The sequence below is a fragment of the Theropithecus gelada genome, chromosome 1 (assembly GCF_003255815.1).
Source record: "Theropithecus gelada isolate Dixy chromosome 1, Tgel_1.0, whole genome shotgun sequence".
NCBI lineage: Eukaryota > Metazoa > Chordata > Mammalia > Primates > Cercopithecidae > Theropithecus > Theropithecus gelada.
The window spans coordinates 117,621,705-117,637,894 of NC_037668.1; positions in this window are offsets into that span (position 1 = coordinate 117,621,705).

Here is a 16,190-nt window from a genome sequence, read left to right on the forward strand (position 1 = left end):
GAGAGAATGGCAGGCCCGTGACAGCCTGGGCAGCCCAGGTGGGCAATGGGGGACTCAGGACCCAAAGAGCAATACCAATGGAACCTGTAGCCCAGATTTGATCTGTGAGAAAGGGTCAAGACAGGGAAGAAGTTAACCTTGTAAATAAGTCTGTTCTGGCAATATGTCATTAGTTGGGGAGATTGTATGGTGTGAGGGTAGGGGGTTTGTGGGAACACTCTGTACTTCCTGTTCAATGTTGCTGTGCACCTAAAACTGCTAAAACAAAAACAAAGTCTAATTAAAAATTGGCTGAGAAAACAACAAAAAGCTGTTCTGTGGTCACAGAGCCCTGCCTAGCATCAGAAGTGGTTTGTTCTAGGTCAAGAGGAAGACTAGATAAGCAGGACCCACCAACCAAGGCGTTGTGATTGTAGGAGTCCCAAGAGATGAAAGCTCTCCTCTTCTCTCAGACCTTCAGCACAACTTTTGGTGTTAAAATTCCTTAACCGTGTACAAATTGCTTTGCATTCTACTGCTAAGGAACAAGTGCCATGCAAATACTTAGGGAAGAGATAGACTCTAACATATGAATAGCTGACAACAGATCTTTTCCTAAGAAAAAGTTTCATATTCTAAGCTTCAGTTTCCTAATCTGTGAAATGATAACAATATAATCTGTCTGATGCGATGTCTTCTGGATCAGTTTGTGTTTGTTTTTTTAAATACAGATGGGCTCTCACCATGTCTCAAACTCCTGATCCCAAGCGATCCTCTAGCCTACACCTCTCTAAGTGCTGAGATTATAGGTGTGAGCTGCCGCACCTGGCCCCAGATCAGTTTGAAGTGAGATCTTTACCAGGTCACCACATTTAAAAGAGCTACTTTCCCCTCCTCAACTCTCACTAGCATTTCCTAGCACCCTTCTTTGTTTTATTTTTCTATATAACATTTATCATCATTTCCATATCATATATTTTACTTTTTAAATTCTCTTATCTCTCTCCCTTTGGAATGTAAATTCCATGAAGCCAGGGATTTTTGTCTGTTTTCTTCTATATCCTCAGCACCTGGAATATTTTCTGGCATATACTAGGTCATCAGTAAATACTTATTGAATGAATAATTCATATAACATCCTCAGCACAATACCAAGTATGTGATCCTGTTAACTATTATTTGTTTTATTTTCTTTTCAAAGCCCGGACAAAGGTGGCATTGTCCTGATGCTTTGGGAGGACCAGTGTGAAACTAGTTGTTTGGTTTTTCATCTCTGCTCCTACTTTCCTCACATGGAGGTCCTCTCAGGCTTGAGCCAGGTAGACCAGCAGCTGAGCTAGCCTGAAGGCAGTCTCTGAAGTCCAGGCAAACTGTCCTGGCTTGGCTTTCTCAAATGAAAAACAAACAAACAACAACAACAACAAAAGCCCTTTTCTCCACTCACACACTTCTGATGCCAAATTTATGGGTCATATTGAGCAATTCTCCAATTCTCAGGGGACACCAACTGGGTGTTGGATGTCCACTTTACTTCAATTATGACACTGGTTAGCTTGTGCTGACAGTTAACATGAGCCCCCACAGGTTAAGGACTCAGTCCCACAAGACTGCCCCCCCTTCATTTGTCAATTGCAAGCAGTGGGTCCCCAGGTGACCCATAACTTCCGGCTTGCTTACAGATCAGGGGCTCTCACAATCCGCTAAGCTTTCATCATTTTCTGCAGTGTCTCACAGAACTCAGAAACATTTTACCATTACTAGTTTATTATAAAGGAAAATATAAAGAATACAAATGAGCACACAGACAACGCAGTACCTGGAGGGAGGTCCAGAAGGGTACCAAGTGCAGGAGCTTCTGTCCCCACGGAGTTGGGGTGCACCACCCTCCCAGCACATGAATGTGTCCACCAACTCAGGAGCTCTCTGAACCCCGTTGTTTAGGGTTTTTGTGGGGGTTTCATTGCGTAGATATGGTTGCTTCAATCACTGGCTGTTAGTGATTGACTCACTCTCCAGCCCCCCTCCCTCCCAGGAAGTTGAGGTGGGGAATGGGAAGGGGAGATATGGCTGAAATTTCCAACCCTCTCGTCAAGGCTTGGTTTTCTGGTGACCAGCCCTCATCCTGAAGCTGGCTAGGGACCCCAGGTACTAGTCATCTCATTAACATAAAAAAGACACTCATCACTCTGGAGATTTCAAGGGTCTTAAAAGCTCTTGTGTCAGGGAACTGAGAATAAGACCAAATACAACAAATGATGCTTCTCTTACTCCTAACATTCAGGAAATGATGAGGTTTTTAAGACCTATGTGTCAGGAACTGGTGTAGAAGATTAAATATGTATTTTGTATTATGTCAGACAGCTGTAGGCAGAGGATTCAAGGGGCACAGCTACACCTCTAATGCCTTTGTGCAAATTATAAAAAGGTGGCTCCTTCAGGCCCATGGACTGGGGAAAAAGCTTTTATTCCTCTGGGCTGAAACATCGCTGAGACTGGTGAGAGAAACAGGGTTATATTTCAACCCACTGTCTTCCCTCCCCATCAGCTGGACACTGTAGCGCAGTACAGAGACAGCACAGCTGTACCTGGTGGCTAACTATGGGAGAAAGTGGTACTGGCAGGCTAGGGATATGTGGAAGACAAAATGCTACTTACCTCTACTGTGCTCACCCCAAGGATAAGACTCTTTTTCTTTCCAACTGCAGTTTAATTGTTGTAGGGTTTCCTCAGGATGATGCTCACCTCCTGGTCCTTCTCCACCATGCCTTGACCTGTTCCAGGCCTGTGGCATCAATACTTAAACAGGGCTGACCTAGGAAGAATGGCTTTCTTGGGTGTAAATATTGAACAAGCAATGGACAGAGCCATTTGGGGAGGGGCAATGTGTTCTCATGGAAAGGCCACACATCCTGGAATCAACTGACCTGGTATGGTGGCTTGATGGGTGTCAACTTGATGAGGCTGAACTGCATTTCCTAGAATTTCCTTTGCTGCATGTTCTCCATTAGTGTGGACCACAGGAGATATTTTGTGAGAGTGGGAGGGAAGAAGTGAAACCACAGCCATTAAGTAGCTCACACATGTCTGTGTTGGCATGAATCTGCTGGCTCATTCACTACCTCCTCCAAACACATGGATGTTTTTGCCTTCCCAGAGCTCTCCACTGTGAGAGCACTTGCTTCTGCGGACTGGCCCCACCTCCTAATACTACCACCTTGGGATTAGGATTTCAATACATGAATTTGGGGGGACATAAACATTCAGTCCATCGCAAATCTCTTGCATTCTTAGCAGACAGCTAAACAAACCAACCCCATCCCTGTCAATTGATCTTCTCCCAGTTAAAACACCAGCATTTTCTCAGGATATTTGAGAGCTAGTGTTTGTACTCAAAGAAAGAGTATGGGTAGAACCTGTAAGCACCATATTAGGCTAGTCGGGGAGGTATTTTGGGGTGGTTCTCCCCAAATCCTACCATGAGCAGCATCATATACTTTATTTGGATTCATAATAAAGGTGATTATTTGTGACCTTATTTGTAGGAAATATAAATGCCTCAAAGAAGGCTTCCACTGTTTAAAATTATTTTCCAATTTTATGAGTTTGCTGGAATATGAGGTTATTCAGAGAAGGAGCCCTCTTGCAAGTCCCTGGCATCTTACCCTCAGTTCAATCTGCATTTTCTACTCTCAACATCCACGCATAAACAGCCAGTATCCAGCCACTCTCTGCATTTTATCCTGCTGTGTTATCACCCTGTCCTCCCTCTGTCTTGTCAAAAATGAGAAAAGGCATATTAGCCACCCTAGGACGGCTTGACACGGAAAAAGTGTCCTTGCAAAATCCCAGAATGTCATGATGAACTAGTTGAGAAAACACTGTGATGGACTGTACTGGCTTCTCCAAAGTCAGCCCCTGTGGAAAAATATTGAACATTTGACTCATTCACTGACATTTGGGACAGTTAAATGGGAGAGGAAAAAAAGAAAGAGAAAGAAATGAATGAATAAATTGCTTCTTTTTTCTCCATAGGTATCTGATTCAGGCGCCAAAGCTTATGAATCTTGGAATATAGTCAGCTACAATCATGGGTGATTATCCAAATGAAGAGTCCAAACACTGGCAAAATAAAAAGCACATTTGGTCCATCACATTCCTAACAGAAATGGATGCACTGTAACAACCCGCAAGTTTCCTGGTACTGCTGCTGTCATTGCAAAACCATGGCTCCTTCAAAGTATCCATCTCTTGCCTCTGCCAGAAAAAGCCAGCCGTTAACAGAAACTAAATCCAAGGTCACTTACTTTCACATAAAAAGAATATTTTGGCAGCTGCCAAAATTCATTTTTCTAATGTGCACTTACCCAATAACTTCAGCTTGGCATCCTGGGCAGAATCCAACTTGGGTAATTCCATTTTCACAACCGAATTCCCCCAAGGAGTTTGAACTGAACATCACATTATTCTTCACTTCTCCGGCTATCCTCTCAGTAATCAAACAAATGCTCTTCATCCCTGAAGCGTCATGGAAATACAGGGGTGGGCGTTCAAAAAAGGGTTTCTTCTTAAGAATATAGTGATGATAGGTTCCATTATATGAACTCAGTAAAGTCCTTTGGAAGTCAAGACTGGTTTCGTTTTTTTAATTATTATTTATTTATTTATTTACTGAGATAGAGTCTCGCTCTGTCACCCAGGCTAGAGTTCAGTGGCGCAATCTTGGCTTACTGCAACCTCTGCCTCCTGGGTTAAAGTGATTCTCCTGCCTCGGCCTCCTGAGTAGCTGAGATTACAGGTGCTTGCCACCACACCTGGCTAATTTTTTGTATTTTAGTAGAGATGGGGTTTCACCACGATGACCAGGCTGGTCTCAAACTCCTGGCCTCAAGTGAGCCACCCGCCTCAGCCTCCCAAAATGCTGGGATTACAGACATGAGTCACTGCGCCCACCTGGTTTCATTTATTTAACCAACAGGTATTGAGATTTGTACCACGTGCTGGTCTCAATATTGCAGGTGCAGCAGGACGTAAGGCTTCTGCCCTCAAGAAGTAAATATTAGAATAAGTATGTGAAATAGGGCTGGAGAGAGACACAGGAATCAGACCATTAAGACCATGATATGAGTTTGGATATTATTATAAGTAGAGTTGGAGAGTATTAATGGAGTGATGATCAGATTCAGGGTTTTTAATAAGATCACTGTGAAGAGGAAGAGCCATTGTACAGGATACCTGTGGAACCAGGGTCTTAATCTTCTGTTGTTTTCCATTGGAATCTAATCATTCTGGGGGTCAACACAGCTATGGCCAGATTTTCCTCTGTGCCATTCTTCAAACAGCCTTGGATTCTCGGTAACTCACAGCCAAATAGGCCAAAGCCATGGTTTGACCACATGGGTCATCAGCACTGCTCCACGACTGATGCTGCTTCCTCTTCTTCTCTAGCCAGCTGTACTTCATGAGCTCCCTTTGGTCATTCAGGACACCAGAAACAAGTAAACTAAGAAGGATTAGTTCATCTCCATGAGCTGCTCCAAGAACTTTAAAAGTAGGTCAGTGGCAAAGTCTAAGAGCAGAGAAGTATGTATACATATATGAGACTTACTAAATGATGGCATTCTGGGAAGAACATCACCACTGATAAAGAATCATTGAAACTTTCTATTTCTGTGAACAGAAGTAAATATAAATCTTAAAGTCATAGAATCTGAGTGTAATAGAGGACTTCAGTGTTTATCAAGTCCAACCTCCCACCCAAGGTAGGATTCTTCTATGTGGCCCTGACAGGGAGTCTCATGTCCTATACCCCTCCCATATCACATAAAAATATCAGAGGAGTCAATTTAAATGCACACTGTTCTGTTGGCTAGGAAAGGTCATTGACTGTGACATCTATTGCTCAAAATTGCAGTCTGAAGGGCCAAATAGCAGACAGAAAAAGTCGTATCTTAAAGAGGGGCGAAGGTCACAACCTAGAAAGAGAACGCCCAATAAGCTTGTCAATCTCAGCAGCAAGTTGGAAGAAGGGCATCAAGTATACAGAGCCAGAACAAGAAGATACCCAAGATGCTGATGGGTGACAAATATGGACTAAGTAGATTGGAGGTGAGCACATTTGGAGGGATTTCTAAGGGTGTCTGCAGGTTCTCATGATAAATTTTTTATATGGTTCTCACACAGATTTATATAATTGTGCCAGGTACTTTTGGGGGGTCTAGAAGGGAATTTCTATCTTGCTTCTGCTAAATGATCCCTCTCTCACAATGGTAGCCCATTCCATCATTAGGAAATGCTGACAATCAGAATATTCTCCGCACCCTGTTGCCTCTGGCCATAGATCTGTTCTTGCATGACACGCAGAGCAAATGTAAATTTCTTTTTCTCATGACGACCTTTCAAATAATTAAAGCAGATCCTATGTTCCTGTTCAGTATTTCCTGCTCTAGGCTACATCTCTCCTGATTCCTTCAACTGTTCTCAGATGATGTAATTGTGTAGCTTCCAAACTTTCAAGTTGGAAAGGGCCTCAGAAATTCAAGTACAGATCTCCCTCTTTGCCCGGGAGGAAGATAACGTTTACAGAGATGAAATGCAGCTTTGGGTAGAGGGGGGAGTAGATTTTGCCCAATGTCATCTGGAAGTGGCAGTTTCAAAACTTAAACCTGAATCTCTTCATCTGAAGTCTAGTGTTTTCCCCGTATCTTTCAACAAACCTTAGGATCCTACTCACTTTCCTCTGGATTCATTCCAGCTTCTCAGTCTTCTTCTTCAAATGGAGCTGCTTTTGTTGAACCCACCAGCAGATGTGGTCCAGCCAACCAAGAGAACAAGGGGATTGTTACCGATTTTATTCTAAACTTCATAAATCCATTAATGCTGCTATGATTACTTTAGATTTCTTTGGCAGGCCCTGGTGATTCATACTGAACATGTGGTTAACTAAAACCATTTGTTTTGTGTGGTTTTCTTTTACTTGAAATGTGTCAAGCAAGACATATTCCACCTTGTACTAAAATAGTTCATTTTTAATTTAACCAAAGTGGAGGACTTTATATTTAATCTTCCTAAATATCTCTTTGTTAATTTAGTATATCTTTCCACTTGGTTGAGATATTTTTGAATTTTAATTCTATCAAACATACTAACTAATCATCCATGTTTTATGATATACATAGATTCAATAAGCACACTGTGGCAAAGACAATTCTTGCCAAATATGCCATGTACTCCCTTACTTTACCCAGATGCTGTTGCAATTGGTTTGGAGCCATGTGACTTCCTCCAGCCAATGGACAGTGAATGAAGGTGATGTCACTTCTGGGCCAAGGCATTTAAGAGACAATCTGATACTTCTATTCCTCTATTCCCCTGATGCAGAGACCTTGAACGCCATATGTTCTAGACATAACCATAGGTGGAGCTTACATGAGCCTGTGGCAATACATTCAAGACATTTGACTATATTCTATGAATTCAAATTTTTATCAGCTACAAATTCGTTTCCACCCAAAAACATCATTAAAGATTTAGGTAAATGTTGAATATGTCAGATTAGCTTGATTTAGCCATTCCACAATGAATACATATCAAAACATCATGTTATACACCATATGTGTATGTGTGTGTGTGTGTGTGTGTGTGTGTAGTTTGGTTGGTTGGTTGGGTTTTTTTTAGACAGAGTTTCGCTCTTGTCGCCCAGGCTAGAGCACAATGGCGTGATCTCGGCTCACTGCAACCTCCACCTCCCAGGTTCAAGTGATGATTCTCCTGCCTCAGCCTCCCAAGTAGCTGGGATTACAAGCACCCGCCACCAAGTCCAGCTATGTTTTTTTTTTCAGTAGAGATGGGGTTTCACCATGTTGGCAAGGCTGGTCTCGAACTCCTGACCTCAGATGATCCACCTGCCTCAGCCTCCCAAAGTGCTGGGATTACAGGTGTGAACCACCGTACCCGGCCTAGTTTTTATTTATCAATTTAAAAAATATTTTAGTTAAATGCCTTGTTAAAATCTAAATACGTTAAGTCCCAAGAACCATGGTAATCCACGAAAGGTTTATAAGTATGGGCATGATATGATCAGATTTGCATTTTAAAGATGCATCTGGGTGGGGAGTGATTGGAGGGAACTAAGACTAGGAGCAGGGAGAAGAGCTAAGAGGCTGGTTCATGAGCATTGGAAAAGGGAACTGTGGTTATTGGAGCCACTGTGAAATCACTAAAACAAAGTTCTGTCAAAGTCACCTATTTTTAGTTTTGCTAGTGTTGCTAGACTGGTGTGTTAGAGAAATGACAAAGTTCATAGTCTTGAACTTCTTGCCTGCTACTCAGTTTTGTCCTGCCACTCAGGTTTGTCCTGTTGCATTCTCCTCCTCTGTCCTCCAGCCACATGGACCCCTTTCAGTTTACTTCTGTGTCTTGAGGATTCTGTTGGATGCTTTTGCAGAGGCTCTTCCCTCTGTTTAGAATGCTTTTCTACCCTGTCCCCTTTTCCAGGCTAATTTCATGCTTTAGATCTCTCAGTTTTTTCAGAGAGGCCTCCTCTGATTCCCCAAAACCAAGTTAGATCCCCTTGCTTAAAACTTCATTGCTCCAACCCCTTTCAAAGCATTCATTGCCACTGTAATCACTTCTTACAAAATCACTTTTTCTTTTGACACTAAAAATTCCTTGAGTACAAAGGCCACTTCTGTTGTGTTTACCATTAGTAACTTAAAATAGTGCAAAGTAGATGTTCACATTTGTTATACAGGATTATCTAATCATTTGTTCTGGAAATGTGTCTAAACCATGTGAATTACAGATTTTAGAATCTTTTTGTTCTTTGCCCTTCTCCAGATTCTGAGCAGTTCCTCTTTCTTGCAGCATTTTTCAGAGATTACTGACAGTGGTTCTGTGTTGCGACAGCAAGTTCTCTCAGTTGTCTGGGTTGTCATTGCTTTAGCGCAGGGATCAGCAAACTGCAGTCCAGCGCAAATCTGGCTAGCAGCCTATTTTTGTAAATAAAGTTTTATTGGAACACAGCCATGCCTATTTCCAACTGTCCATGACTGCCTTCACACTGTAACAGTGGAGTTGAGTAGTTTCAACCAAGACCATATGGCCTGCAAAGCCTAAAATATCACTTTTATAGAAAAAAATTGCTGACCTCTAGTCTACTATAAATATTTGGGCTCATTCAAGACAGCTAGTGCTTCCTTTGTATCACCTCATCTATATTTGATGTCTTTTCATCTTTGCTTATCTTTGATCAGCCTTTACAATTTGGAAATTATTCTATTGAAGAATTTAGAACAAAATTGACAGCTGCTGCCCATAGTCATCTGCTGACATAAATCTTCTGCCCCATGTGGTGCCTGCTCCACATTGTTCTCTTTGCTCTATATACGTCTAACAAAGCCCATTTTATTGCCCTTAGAATTTTTATAAAATGTATTTCACACTCTGCTTCTTTTTGCAGGTTATAATCTGTCTTGATTATGTACTCCTCCTTCCTACAGTTCTTCATGACCCTTTAGGAACTCACCAAAGAGCTCTCTTGGCAGCCAGACGCTCCCTTTGTTCAGAATCACTTTGACTTGTGTTATCAGAATTTTATTTTTGAAAGTCCTCTATCTCTCATTAATGAGTCTTTAGATCAGGTCTTTAGGTTATACCTGTGAGTTTTTCTTTCTCTTTTTCTGGAACATCCAAATGTTTCCAGGAGAGTTTTGAGAGCATGTCAGAAGGTCAGATATCCTTAGCCATTTCAGACTCTCAGATGACAATCCATTCCACTTCCATTCCTCCTCAACCAGTTATTCTGCTTGGTCAGCGTTACAGTTAAATTGTGGTCCCTCAAAAAGATACGTTGGACCCCCAGTACCTCCCAATATGAGTTTATTTGGAAACAGGGTCTTTACAGAGGTCAAGTTAAACTGAGGTGAAAAGGGTGAGTGTCTGTGAGCACAGGGTTCTGGAAAGCATAGAGGCAGATGCCTGACTCAGAGTCTGAAGGCGGGGAGGTAGAGAGGAACGCCTTGTGGAGAAAATTCTGTTTCAACTGAGTCCAAAAACAGTGAAGAGTGTTTAGCAAAGGCACCACTAGGGGTGCTCTGGAGGAGCTGGAGCCTTCCCTATGATTTCCGTTACTCCCCGCACCCCATCACCAGCAACCTCATAGTAAAAACTAACATTTATTCAATATTCATGGACCAAGCACAGTTATCATAAGATAACTTAACAGTCATTATTTTATTTAATCATCACAAGAATCCTATTATTACTATCCTAAGTCCATAGAGAGACTGGGGTACATGGAGGTCAAGACCCTTGTCTGAGTTCACTAAGCCGAGTGAGGCACCTAGCGCTTGAACTCAGGCAGGCTGCTTGCAGGAGCTGTGCCCTTAACCTACCTTTCCTGCAAAGGAAAAGAGCATATCTGCTCTGCCAGGCAGCTTTGAAACAAGTCCTCTAGCATCGTTCTACCCACGTCAGGGCTTCAAACAGATGGCCACCACTAAGCCCTTCCTTTAGAGAAATGCTAGAATGCTCTTGAAAATGAGCCAAACAAATAAAAGAAGTATGGGAAGTTGGGAGAAGGGAGGAATCCTCAGGCTCTCCAGAGACAGCAGGAAGATTTTTTTTTTTTTTTTTTTTTTTTGATACAAGATCTCACAGTCGCCCAGGCTGGAGTGCAGTGGCACGATCACGGCTCACTGCCACCTCAACCACCCTGGGCTCAGGTGATCCTCCCACCTCAGCCTCCCGAGTAGCTAGGACCACAGGTGCGCACTACCACACCCAGCTAATTTTTCTATTTTTTTGTAGAGATACGGTTTTGCCATGTTGCTCAGGCTGGTCTCAAACTCCTGGGCTCAAGTGATCTGCCCACTGCAGCCTCCCAAAGTGCTGGGATTACAGGGTTGAGCCACTGTGACTAGCCAGCAGGAATATTTTTAATAACAAATAGCTAGAAAGTGGGCCGGGGTCAAAAGTTCTTCAGCCCTGATCCTGTCCTACTAGGAAAGTGCTTCTCAGCAGAAAGGAAATCCCTTTCTAGAATGAGACTTACTAACACCATTTACATGTAAGAGCATGTCCAGGGACACATTCAAGATGTGCCTAAGAGCAGGTCTGCGTGGGTGAGCCTCAACTGACCCATTGGTCACTCATTTCATCTCTGACTCTCCCCTTGCCTACTCTCTTTCCATCTCCCCAGCTTCTCTTCTGTGCTACTCAATCTGCCCCACAAGCCACAAAAACAACCTGTTAATGTTCGTGGCATGCAGTTTTTTCAGACCTTAACAGGTGAAACTTCAGGGTCAGAACCTCATAGCACAGCCCCAGATCATCCTCACCCCACGGCAGCCATTCAGGATGGCCTCACAGAAGCCTGCAAGGAAATCAGTTCCTAGCTGGAATTAAATAACAAGGAGCCTCTAGAAATCAAGATTTGACACTGACAACTGAAGAACTTAAGTTATTGGGCATAAGATGGCATGACAGATGCTACCCCAGTCCCAAGCATGTGGACTTGCCTCGAGCACACTGTAAGTGTTTAGATAGCTTTGGACAAATGCTGTCTTGAACTGCCAGGTTGTACCTTGGTATTTAAGAGACCATTACTTGGCACAACATGGCAGCTAATATTTAAAACAAATGGTAAAGAGGGAAGGCAATCATTTCCTCACTAAATGAAATAGGAGATATGAATCTGAGGAACACAATCTGGCACTGATTGAAAGTAAATTACCAGCTGATTAGACGGCTGTAAATACAGGGAGAGAAGCCTCAACCAGCAGCTGGATTTTGTAAGGAAGAGGGCAATTAGAGAGGGCACCGGCGAGGCAGAGCACAGGCAGGGCTCTGCACAGAGCAGACAGGGCAGCTCTGCATCCCCAGGATTACAAAGGCAGGAAGAGGTTTTTAGGAAGTGTTCTATGAATGGAGCCTGCATGACGGGAGAGCTCCCCACTCCCACTCTCCCCGCCCTACCTCCGTAGTGAGCATGAAGAGAACTGCCAGCCCCTATCTAGCAGCAGTTAGGCTGGGTATTTGTTATCGCAACACAGGAAATATCAACAAATTCTCTTCCTTTTTCAGGCTGTACTCAATCTGGAAGCTTTTTGCTTCCTATCAAAAGCCAGGGACTTGAAAACTACTTAGATCCCTGTAGCCTACAGGGACAAAGTTCATGCACATCTCAGTGGGAGATGCCATCTCCAGATAGCAACTGGGGCCAGTTTTTGCAGATGGCACGCGCTTAAAGATGCAAGCCTCCATGATTACCAAGAACTGAGAACTCTCTGCAATTAGCAGGAGTGTAACTGGAAAACCGAGGGCTTCTCTGTGCCTTACCAAAAGACATTCCCTCTTCCTCTGGCAAGTTGGAGAAGATAATTTGGCCAGCCTAGGAGGAAGTGATTGATTGAGACAGAAATGGTAGAGAGAAGGATGACTGTGATTTTTACTTTGGTGATGGGCATGAACATAACAAAGAACAGATGGTGGATGCCTTAGTCCCACTGGTGTTATCAATTCCATAGCCCTGAGCCTTGCCCTGCTACAGGCTTGTGTAATTCTCAAGCATGTGCTGTCATGGCCCAAGGGGAGAATATGCAGCACACACCCTCCAGCTGCGAGGTTAACTCAGCAATGCTCCACCTTTGTCATCTTTGGATTCCAGCACTCAGGCCCTGGATATATCTCTCACCAGAAGTGAACACCTGGTCGGGGCTGCAGTAGGTCCAATGACCACATCAGCTGCAGTTTGCATCTCGAAGAAATGATTCCAAAGTAACATGACAGGGGACATATGAGATGATAAGTAAACAATAGAGAATAAAAATAATGGAGGAAGAGTTGAGGAAAAGGTCTCCTTTGAGCTAGGATAAAGTCATCTCCTTAGCCAGATCTAAGGGTTTAACTCTTAATTTAGAGGCACCAAGAAGTTGCAACACATAGTGCTACTTGAAGCTTATTTTATAGATAACATAATTAACTGTTAACAGATTCAGTTAGCTGTTTACAGTTTAGTTAACTGGATATAGTTCTCAACCCACATGGGGTCAGTCATTTTCAACAAATCTTTTTATTTTCTCTATAGAATTCAGAGTTAAAGAACTCCTTAAAGGATACACAAAACTGTCAACAGTAGTTAAGATTTCAGTGGTCTGGGGGTGAATTCCAGGTAAGTAGTCCCTCTTATCAAATGTTTCTTTAACAATGCTTGCAGCTGTCTTGACGTGACAGCCATCACAAAAGCCAATATTAATCAGATCACTAAAGGGACACAAATGTGACACTAGCCAAGAAAGAAATCAAAGATATTTTTGAACTAGTTTGGGGCCAACTTTTGTGTGAGAAGAGAAGAGGAATTGAGTTCACTTCATCTGGTGTTAACTGAAATAAGAGTTAATGTGCGAAATATCTTCATCACTGACTAAAACTAAGATCACAGATTAGAGCGCCAAAGGGTGTGACTAGAAGGAAGTGTCAGCATTGCAGAAAAGAATGCAAAACCAGGAGGATCTCATGTTAACAGCTGGCTGCCTAATGGATAAGAAATATGGTCAGAACACAAGGAAGGAGACTGGCAAGTAATGAAGCTGAATTTAAAGGCTTTCAACAAAGCCACCTTCTCTTGAAGAATTACCACTCCTCCTGCTGCCCTCAGGACAATTCCTGAGCGTGCTGGTGAGAGGCTTTTGTTCAATCATCCCCAGGGTCCTTCAGCTCTTCCTTCCCTGATAAAGTAGAGGTGAAGATCAATTTTACCTAAGTAAACATTTGGTTCTCACAGCCATAAGAGAGAACATTCGGTTCTCACAGAAGTACGTACAACTTCTCTTAAGACAGCTCCGTTTTCCTAAACACAGTGTATGAACCCCCAAGATCCTACAATGTTCCCTGGAGTCAGTTTAAAGTGTTGAGTCCTCTCTGGTTCTAGGATTCTAGAAGGATCAAAGTTTATTAACAAATCATATAGCAACTACGGCTGCCCAACTTTTCCACACAGTTTCATCTCTGTAACTACATCATGCTAATGCAATTACTATCAAAATTTAAATAAGTTTTTTTCATAGACATAGACAAGCTTACTCTAAAATTTAGATGGAAAGGGAAAGACCGGGCCAGGTGCGGTGGCTCAAGCCTGTAATCCCAGCACTTTGGGAGGCCGAGGCGGGCGGATCACGAGGTCAGGAGATCGAGACCATCCTGGCTAACATGGTGAAACCCCGTCTCTACTAAAAATACAAAAAAAAAAAAAAAAGTGGTGGCGGGCGCCTGTAGTCCCAGCTACTCGGAGGCTGAGGCAGGAGAATGGCCTGAACCTGGGAGGCGGAGCTTGCAGTGAGCCGAGATCGCGCCACTGCACTCCAGCCTGGGTGACACAGCGCGAGACTCCGTCTCAAAAAAAAAAAAAAAGGAAAGGGAAAGACCGAAGAATTGCTAAAAAAAAAAAAAAAAAAAAAAAAAAAAAGAAAGAAAAGAAAACAAACAAAAAAAAACTAAAAACAAGAATAAAGTGGGAAGAATCACTCTCCCCAATGTTAAGGCCCAATATGTAACTGCAGTATCCAGACAGTATGGTACTGGTAGAGGGAACAGGCAAAGCAATCAGTGGAACAGAATAGAGAACACAGATATAGCCCCACTCAAAATTCCCATTAATTTTAGACAAAGAAGTAAAAGCAATGCAATAGAGGAGAAAAAGCCTTTTCAATAAATGGTGCTGGAGCAATTGGACCTAAACCAATACCAAAATCAATTGAAAATGGATCATGGACTCAAACGTAAACATACAACTATATAAGAGAAAAATCTTTGGGGTGTAGGACTAAGCAAAGTTCTTAGACTTGACATCAAAAGCATGAGCCATAAGAAGAAAAATTTATAAATTGGATCTCATCAAAATTAAAAACTTTTGTTCTGTGAAAGACCTTGGACAAAGGATCAAAAGACAAATTACAGACAGGAAGGAAATATTTAGAAATTACATATCTAAGAAAGGTCTTGATCTAAAATATATAAAGAACTCTCAACATAAAAAAAAAAAAAGGGACAGCTGCCGTCTGAATGTTTGTGTCTCTCCAAAACTCATGTGTTGAGATCTAAATCCCAAGGTGATGGTATTAAGAGGTGGGACCTTTGGGAGGTGATTAGATCATGAAGTGGAGGGCTCATGAGTGAGATCAGTGCCCTTATAAAAGAGCCCAAGGGAGCTTATCTGCCCCTTTCACTAGGTGAGGACACCGGGGAAAAGGACTGTTCTAGGAAACAGGAAGTGAGCACTCACCAGACGCCAAATCTGATCTTGGACTTCCAGCCTCCAGAACTGTGAGAATTAAATTGCTGTTGTTTATAAGTCATCCAGTTTACAGTGTTTTGTTATAGCAGCCTGAGTGACCAAGACAAGGGCTCAAGGCCTCCTTCAGCACCACGTTTTATGATATGTGTTCTGTGAACCGTTTGACTTCGGATCTTAGGGGAGGAGGAGGTAGCAGAGGGATTGGTAAAATGCCGATTCCCGTATACCACTCCAGAAATTCTGATTCCATAGATTTGGGCAGGACCTGACAAATCTGCATTTAAAACAAACTTCTTGGGAGTTTTTTTTATCATTATTATTAAAGTTTGAGAACTCCCACCATGACCCAATCTACCAAATTATAAAGGAAGAGCGTGCTGGGCACAGTGGCTCATGCCTGTAATCCCAGCTTTTTAGGAGGCTGAGGAGAGTAGATCACTTGAGGTCAGAAGTTCAAGACCAGCCTGGCCAACATGGTGAAACCCCATCTCTACTAATAATACAAAAATTAGCTGGGCGTGGTGGTGCGTGCCTGTAATCCCAACTACTTGGGACACTGAGGCAGGAAAATTGCTTGAACCCAGGAGGCAGAGGTTGCAGTAAACTGAGATCACGCCACTGCACTCCAGCCTGGGCAACAGAGTGAGAATCCATCTCAAACAAACAAACAAAAGAAGAAGAAGAGCAGCATTAGAAAGAAAACCTGGACTGTGATAGTTGTGCCCTAAAGGGACAAGCAAAAAGAAAGGGGATAAAGACTAGCAACAACCCAGAAGTGCTGTGAACAACAATTCCTAAGAAGTGACCATTCTCTATATTTATTAGGATGTGGAAGAAATGAAGTTCCCTCTCATACACACATATACGAGAGTACAAGTCTGAGGAGAACTTGCTCTGGGTGAAAAATTTTTTTAATTCTCAT